General features: G+C 43.5%; 1 protein-coding gene across 1 annotated transcript in view; it reads left to right on the forward strand.

Annotated features, from left to right (window-relative positions):
* The first annotated feature begins 4,535 nt into the window (after positions 1–4,535).
* LOC135107570 (uncharacterized) overlaps positions 4,536–7,557 on the forward strand; it is a 203,155-nt gene continuing 200,133 nt past the window's right edge. Inside the window, exon 1 of the mRNA XM_064017577.1 lies at positions 4,536–4,585. The gene's annotated coding sequence lies outside the window, so the exon portion shown is untranslated. The remainder of the gene's footprint in view (positions 4,586–7,557) is intronic.

The following is a 7,557-nucleotide window of genomic DNA, read 5'->3' on the forward strand; positions in this document are numbered from 1 at the left end:
AGAGAGAGAGAGAGAGAGAGAGAGAGAGAGAGAAGTGCATGGTGGCGGATTTTCCAGTCTGCTTCAGATCCGGGAGTGAGAGTGTGTGTGTGTGTGTGTGTGTGTGTGTGTGTGTGTGTGTGTGTGTGTATGTGTGTGTGTGTGTGTGTGTATGTGTGTGTGTGTGTGTGTGTGTGTGTGTGTGTGTGTGTGTGTGTGGGTGGGTGTGGGGTGTGGGCAGGTGTAAAGGTTAGTGTAAGGTTAAGTGAAAAATATTGATTATATATTTATTGACACTTGAAAGAGGAAAGAGATACATTTTTTCCTCCTCCTCCTCCTACTCCTTTCAATCTCCCTTTCAGCTTCCAGCCTGTCACTGATCTTTCCGGAAGAGTAACATTCCTTAATTGTGGTCATATGCCATTGAGAGATTACACCTAACAAGTGTGCTTTTCGCCACAGACCATGCGCACCTTTGATGGGCTTTCGACGGACAGCTCCAGTGAAGGGATGTTTATTTGTAAGATGGGAAAAAGTTTATTGTAGCTTCTTTTTTCAGCGTGATAAGTAGGCGGGTTAGTATTGTGAAGCGTTTTTGATCTTTCTGGAAGAATTTTCATTTTGGTTTTCCTATGCAGTTTTCCAATTGATAGGATGTTCGGTTATTTTTTTCTTGTAAGCTATTTTCTTTAAAAAGAAATGTAGCCAGACAGCACGATAGACACGTCCATATTCTTGAGCGCTCGTTTTCTCATAAGGATGATTTCCAAAGGCCATATAGATGTTTTAGTGTGGGGGTTCTCATGTTTTTTTCTGATTTTGTTTTTAAATTGACGAAGAATTCTTGTAAAATTATCACTGCTGTCGTAAAAATACTGAAATAACGTTCATTAGAGCCTCTTGATGTTAGTCGAGATAAGACGTTGAAAGGTTTAAGAGTATGTGGGGCTGAACGTGTTAAGGAAAAGATGAAGACAGAATCTGGTTTGGGGTATTGGGCAATATAGACAGAGAAATGAAAGATAATGATGAAAGAATGTTGGAAAAAGGAAAGGCTGTCAGAACATACGCTAAATATTTTGGTTTAAGAACAAAATTGAAACATTAACATGCGGACGTGAAAGAAGGCTGTGAAAGTGTTATAAACAAAATTCGTGTTATAATCGTCATAGGTCAGAAGTATTTAATTGTAATGATAATAAATTACACTCCGCTTAATTTTCTCTCACAAAAATTTTTATGATGACAATAAGATAATGACAACAATGATAATGATAATGATAATAATATAACCAAGTTCAGGAGAGCAGACAAAAGGCAAAAGCATTACATTACCTTTTCCGTCCTAAGAAACACACGAAATAATAACAACAAAAAAATTACACGCAGACACGAGAAAGATCAACAATCACTGTAACACTAATAACAGGTTAGGTACCAATGACCCAGTATTAGGAAGCCCCCGCGCTACCAATTATAACACACGCAGCTGCCGCTCTGGACCCAACTACCTCAGTTGTCCCGCCACCCTCGGAATGCTGGCCGGTAAAGCTGCACAGGGAAGACAGTTAGGGTAGCGTGGCAATGTTGCGGGCAGTGCACGGATCAAGGCAAAGGAAATGTAGGTGAGCGATGACTGCCTAGCTGATGCACCACATAACCTGTCGCCCACACACACACACACACACACACATATCGCCTCACTCAACGCCGCCCCCCAGCCAAGTCCGCCAGAAGTAGGCTCTAAATGGCCTTATCCTTAGGGCGTCGCCTCGCACCACGAACACTACAAGGGCCCGAAGAGGCGATCAGAAGGGGAGCCTCGCTGTGATACATATTTATCTCCAAAACCATAAAATCGCAGCCAAGTTGACGTATTTATGAATTTGCTTCCACCACGCAAACCCGCCGCTGTCTCTCGAGCATCAAATTAGTGGCTTGATTTTTCTCGTAATCATCGGGTGTCGTGTTCTTAGGGCTTGAAGCACCCTCCCAGGGATTACATGCTATTTCGTAATGGTAACTAAAAAAGGCAGTGGAATATTGTGGAGACGCGTTGTTGTTGTTGCTGCATTCAAAATACCCTTCACACACAAATATTATTAAAAAAATTCTCAAGCTGTAAACTAGATAACCGAGACCATTGCCTTGTTGGTTCTACGATAAAGAGTTATCTCACCAGAACCTGCCTTGAGTCGGTATCGAACTCGCAACGTTCCTCGCTACCCGAGCACTGTACCACATAGCCTAAGGGAGGCGACATCGAAGAAAGAAATAGTGATCTCGAAGGGAAAAAAAAAAAAAATCGCTATAGTATATTATCAAGCAGAATACGTCAGAAAGTTGAAACACGATGATCGGAACAAGGAGACATTTGACGAAGTGTCACTCACTGTGGGGTTAATTGTACCCTAGAAGAAGCAGTACGTGTATATATAAAAACGATCAGTTCATTAGCGAGTCACAAGGTACCATAAATACTCGGAGTCGACATGCGTGACACAAGATTATAAACTCGTTCCGTTTCTTTAGTCAAGGGACTCAGCAATCACAGGAACCGTTACTTCTCTATATAAAATATCATCCTTTGAAATTCAAGCTTCTCGTTTAGTACCAACCATTGAAGTGCGAATTTTCCCGTCTAGTGCGTCTAACAGGCGGGTGACGGAGATGCTGAAGACCGAGTTGAGGTGAAGACGAGTGATTCTGTGTGGCGACACCTAACGGGAACAACCGGAAAGAAAAGATGTATGCCAAAGCTAGTTTTAATTTCTCTCATGTAGCGGTAAATAATTTCTTGGTATCCCGAGAGAAAATTTTGCAGTTCCATGTCTGTTTCTAGCTGAAGATGCGGTGCTCTCACTTTCTCTTTGCGGCAGTGTAAGGGAATGAGACAGGAGTACAGACGAGCATTTTCACTTTTCTCTTATCAAGTAGTTGCAGAATTATTTACGCAAGTAGCCAAGGGTGTTATTCCTTCTATTCTCTTCCTCTTCTTCCTCTCCAATTTTTCTCCCCTTTCTTCCCTTTGATTTTTTTTTCTTTTGGCGAGTATTCTATAGTTTTTCTGTTGATTATTATATTTATCATAAGACCTAGTTTTCTATGTAATGCCATTTTATTTCTACTACTATTGCTAGAACTGATTGCAACAAAAAGGAGGTAGTAGTATTCGAGAGAGAGAGAGAGAGAGAGAGAGAGAGAGAGAGAGAGAGAGAGAGAGAGAGAGAGAGAGAGAGAGAGAGAGAGAAAGTGGAGGGTGTGGAGGTGGAGGAGGGCGGGAGGGCGGGAGGACGCGGGAGAGTGGAGACGAAGGATCTTTTGTGGAGTTCCAGGAAGCAGCCATTTTGCCGGACGCCGCCGCGCTGACCGCCGTCATCTTGCCTTCCACGGCTCATTGGGGACGCGGGACACGTTCAAATCACCCCCCAAACCTCCTCCGCCTCACACCCCAACCTGACACCCCCACCGCACTTCATCCCCACCTCCTGTTCCCCCTCCTCCTCCTCCTCTTCAAATTATCCATCCATCTTCAGCCTCTCAGTTCACCTCTTTCTCTTCCTTCCTCCCTTCTTCTCTCTTACCTTGTGATATCGCTTCTTTGATCGTGTTTGTCTTTGTGATTTTTTTTTTTCTTTTTGTACCGAGTAGCAATTGATTTCTTTTGTTATTTTCTTTGTTACTTATTTTTTTTCTGCCATAAATGCTCCGTCTTTCCTCCTGCTTTTTTTTTTTTTCTAATTTTCTATTCCGGTACTTTTGTTCGGGTTTATGTTCATGTATCTTCATCTACTTTTCTTCCTTTTTCATCTCTTCCTTCTCCTTTTTTTTTTTTACCGTCTTTATCTCCCTCTTCTTTCTGCTCTTCCTCCTGCATCTCGTCCATTTTTCTCCTCGTCCTCCGTTTACTGTTTTGTTATCACATGATTTTTCATTACCTCCTCCTTCTTCCCATCCTCCACATCTTCTATATAGTTTCCTATATAGTCTCTTTCATCTCTCGTCTCCCCTTGTCCATTTTTCTCTCTCCACCTTCCTACTCCTCGTACTTGTTTTCCTTTTCGTTCTTCTTTTTCCTCCTACTTCTCGTTCATCTTTCTCCTCGTGCTCTTTCTCCTCAATTTTTCGTTTCTCTTGCTCATTTCTTCCATCCTCCTCCTCCTCCTCCTCCTCTTCGTCAGCCCACTCTTCCACCTCTTTTTAATCCCATCCTCTTCCACCTCCCCCTTCTCCCGCTGCTCATTTTGCCAATGTCACGGACCAACAGACTCAACTAACCCTGTCAAGAGCAGCGTCATCCCCGGTCCCTTGTTTCTCCCTCCTGCTGCCGCTAGTTAGTGTGTGTGTGTGTGTGTGTGTGACGCGGATTGTTAGAGCGCCTTAGAAAAGAGTTACTGGCCCCATACATACACGATCTCTCTCTCTCTCTCTCTCTCTCTCTCTCTCTCTCTCTCTCTCTCTCTCTCTCTCTCTCTCTCTCTCTCTCTCTCTCTCTCTTAATTACATTCCTAACGTGCGTATTGTTTTTTCTTACAGTGGGGACAAAAAAATGAGAGACATCTGGTGACTCTTCTCAAAGATAAACTTCGAATGGTGAGGTAATAAGGTAACACACCTGGATCTTTTTCTGTGAGAGTAGTAGTAGTAGTAGTAGTAGTAGTAGCTATAGCACTGATAATTGTGAGTGTGGAAGGCAGTGTGAAAGTAAAATTTTAATTAATCCTTCGTTCGCATAAATTAGTGAATGAAAAGGATATGCCTAAGGCGTGGAGAAGCGGTAGGTAGGAGGGCGTAGCCAGAGGGGACACGGGAGAATGCACGGAGGGTAGCACGCCGGAGTGGGGAGAGGGGGAGAGGGGAAGGCAGCAGCGGCCATCGTGAGGGAATCCAGCCAATCCTTCGATAAGCCCAGCAGGAAACTGATTGCAGCCTCCACGGGTCAGTGTGGTGTGGCCTCACGCAGCGCCCTGGAGTGGGTGGGGTGGGACTAAAGAGGAGCAGGAGGAGGGCCATCCCAGGCGAAGGGGAGGAGCTTAAGGGGGAAGGTGGGGAAACAGCCATGGGAGAGTGTGGAGGGGAAAACTTCAGGCATGGCGTAGACGTGGGAAAGAGGAAGGAACTTTGCGTGCGAGGATCGAAGATGTTTTGTTAACCATTTGAGAGGAAAGCGGGGGCGGAGGGGAAGTGATATATTTCATTATTTTAAAATCAAGGGGGAAGCATTCGCGACGTCCAGGTTACTTTTGATGAAAAAAAGTATAGAGCAACAGTAACAACATGTCAAACAGTATGAGGAAGAGTGGAATTTATGACCACACTGGCTGATATGGGGACGATTTTCATTAATGAGTGTGTGTATATATTGAATAGGGTACATTTACTGAGTTGTGGCATACAGGGTCTGCGCTACATTCTTGAGGGACTTTCTTAATATGTAAGAATGAATCTATTTAGTCTTTACGTCTGTTAATGTACACACCTCCCCGCTTTCACCTGTTGTTTTAGTCATTCAAGGTAACTAGATTTACATGTGCGTGCGTGTGTGTGTGTGTGTGTGTGTGTGTGTGTGTGTGTGTGTGTGTGTGTGTGTGTGTGTGTGTGTGTGTCCCTCTGTCCTTATGATGGAACAAAATCCTGGTAATTCGCAAGTCAGGGAGTCAAGTCCGTGAAACTAACTAAAAACATCTCTTACGTTGTCTATGTCTATCTCTCTTTGTAGTTTTATCATAAGTGAAAATATTACTGGCAAGCAAATTTGCAGCAGGAGGAGAGGAAAAAAGCGTAATGGTAGATATTCATGGAATGTGAGAGAGAGAGAGAGAGAGAGGAGGAGAGAGAGAGAGAGAGAGAGAGAGAGAGAGAGAGAGAGAGAGAGAGAGAGAGAGAGAGAGAGAGAGAGAGAGAATGAAGAAGCTCATTAGCATAGGTCGCATTCCTTCCTCTTCTTCCCATAGGTGCTTCCCAGAACGCACCACCACCACCACCACCTCCACCATCACCACCACCACCACTACCACCACCACCACCATTCAACACAGCAGAAACAGGTGAAAAAAAGGAAGGGTGAGCTGAAGCCGTCACGTAGCCCCGGGAGGCGAATTTATGAAAATACAAAAGGAAAAGGAAAAGGTTGAAAAACATCTTTTGGTTGTCTCTTTCTTTCACTCGCTTGTGTTACTGATTTTTTCTGTGTGTTGGTGGAGCCAGTGTAGTAATTGCTGTGTGGTGCTGGTATCGTGTGGTGCTGACTGTGGTGGTGGGGCTGTGTGGTGCTGACAGGGTGACTATGTAGCATTAAAGAGTATGCGGTACTTTAGGCTGTATCATCTGTGTTGGTTGTCATTGTAGGCGGCAAGGGTGACGACCTTTCGATGCCACTTCTAAGAAACAAACCCATTCCTCACCTTCATCCTCCTCCTGCGCCTCGTCCTACTACTCGGCCTCCTCGTCTGCCTACCTCCACTTCCACCACCTACAACTCCTCCTCGTCCCCTTGTTCGCCTTGTTCATCACGTGTAGATCAAAACTGTGGCCTTAGTGTGCCACCCACACCAGCACTTAGCGCAGCACGCACGGGTAGGAGGACATTAATAAACAGTGAGCAGGGGAGAATGAGTAATTTGACGTCGACACTAATTTTCTTCATTCATTCTGCATAAATATTAATCGATACCAAGGAGTGACTCGGACAAGAAGATGGATATTGTGGCATAGAAAGAGGAACTTGAGGAGGAAGTAGAGAAGGATGAGGAGGAGGATGTGAAAGAGGAGGAGGATTTCTGATTATCGTCATTTTTGCCATTCAACTCACTGGAACTCGATGAAAATTGTACTGGTATATCAATTATGATGCGAGTAATTGGTGAATGGCGAGGTAGAAGTATTACAGCTTAGTTTGAATCTGAATCATGCAGGTGACACGAATGGAACTCCAATTTCTACAGTCTCATGTAAAAAATATATCATGAAAATTCTACACACATTATCTTGACGTGTGAACTTAATTGCTACTTTAAAATTCCATGAACCTCCTGCTCCTTACAATAATTAACACCCATTATATTATTACTATTCATATTCACGTCACATGCACACTAATAATAATAAAGAAATAAGACTTACTCCATTTCCACAAATTTCCACCTCCATCTATTTCATTCACCTTTACATTGTTGCTGTTCATACTCATCTTCAGTGCACAACATTACATCACTTTCCTCTTAAGTCAATATTTTTACAGTTTTTCATCAGCTCTTTTTCTCAGTTCCACTACCCGCTACTTTCCCCCCCCCCCCCACATTTTTTTTTTTCTGGTGGGGGCATATTTCGATTTCGATGTTCAACTTTCACTTCATTTCATTTTACTTTTTTTCTCTCTTTTCACAGGAAGGAAAGTTCAGTTGTTTGACGTAAGTCGCGAATATTTTTTCCTCTCCTTTAACTCTGAGTCAGTTCTATTTTCACTTTCTTCCAGGGAATTCATGTTTATCTTACGTACTACCTCCTACACACACACTCTCTCTCTCTCTCTCTCTCTCTCTCTCTCTCTCTCTCTCTCTCTCTCTCTCTCTCTCTCTC

Source organism: Scylla paramamosain, chromosome 15 (assembly GCF_035594125.1).
Source record: "Scylla paramamosain isolate STU-SP2022 chromosome 15, ASM3559412v1, whole genome shotgun sequence".
NCBI classification, from domain to species: Eukaryota; Metazoa; Arthropoda; class Malacostraca; order Decapoda; family Portunidae; genus Scylla; species Scylla paramamosain.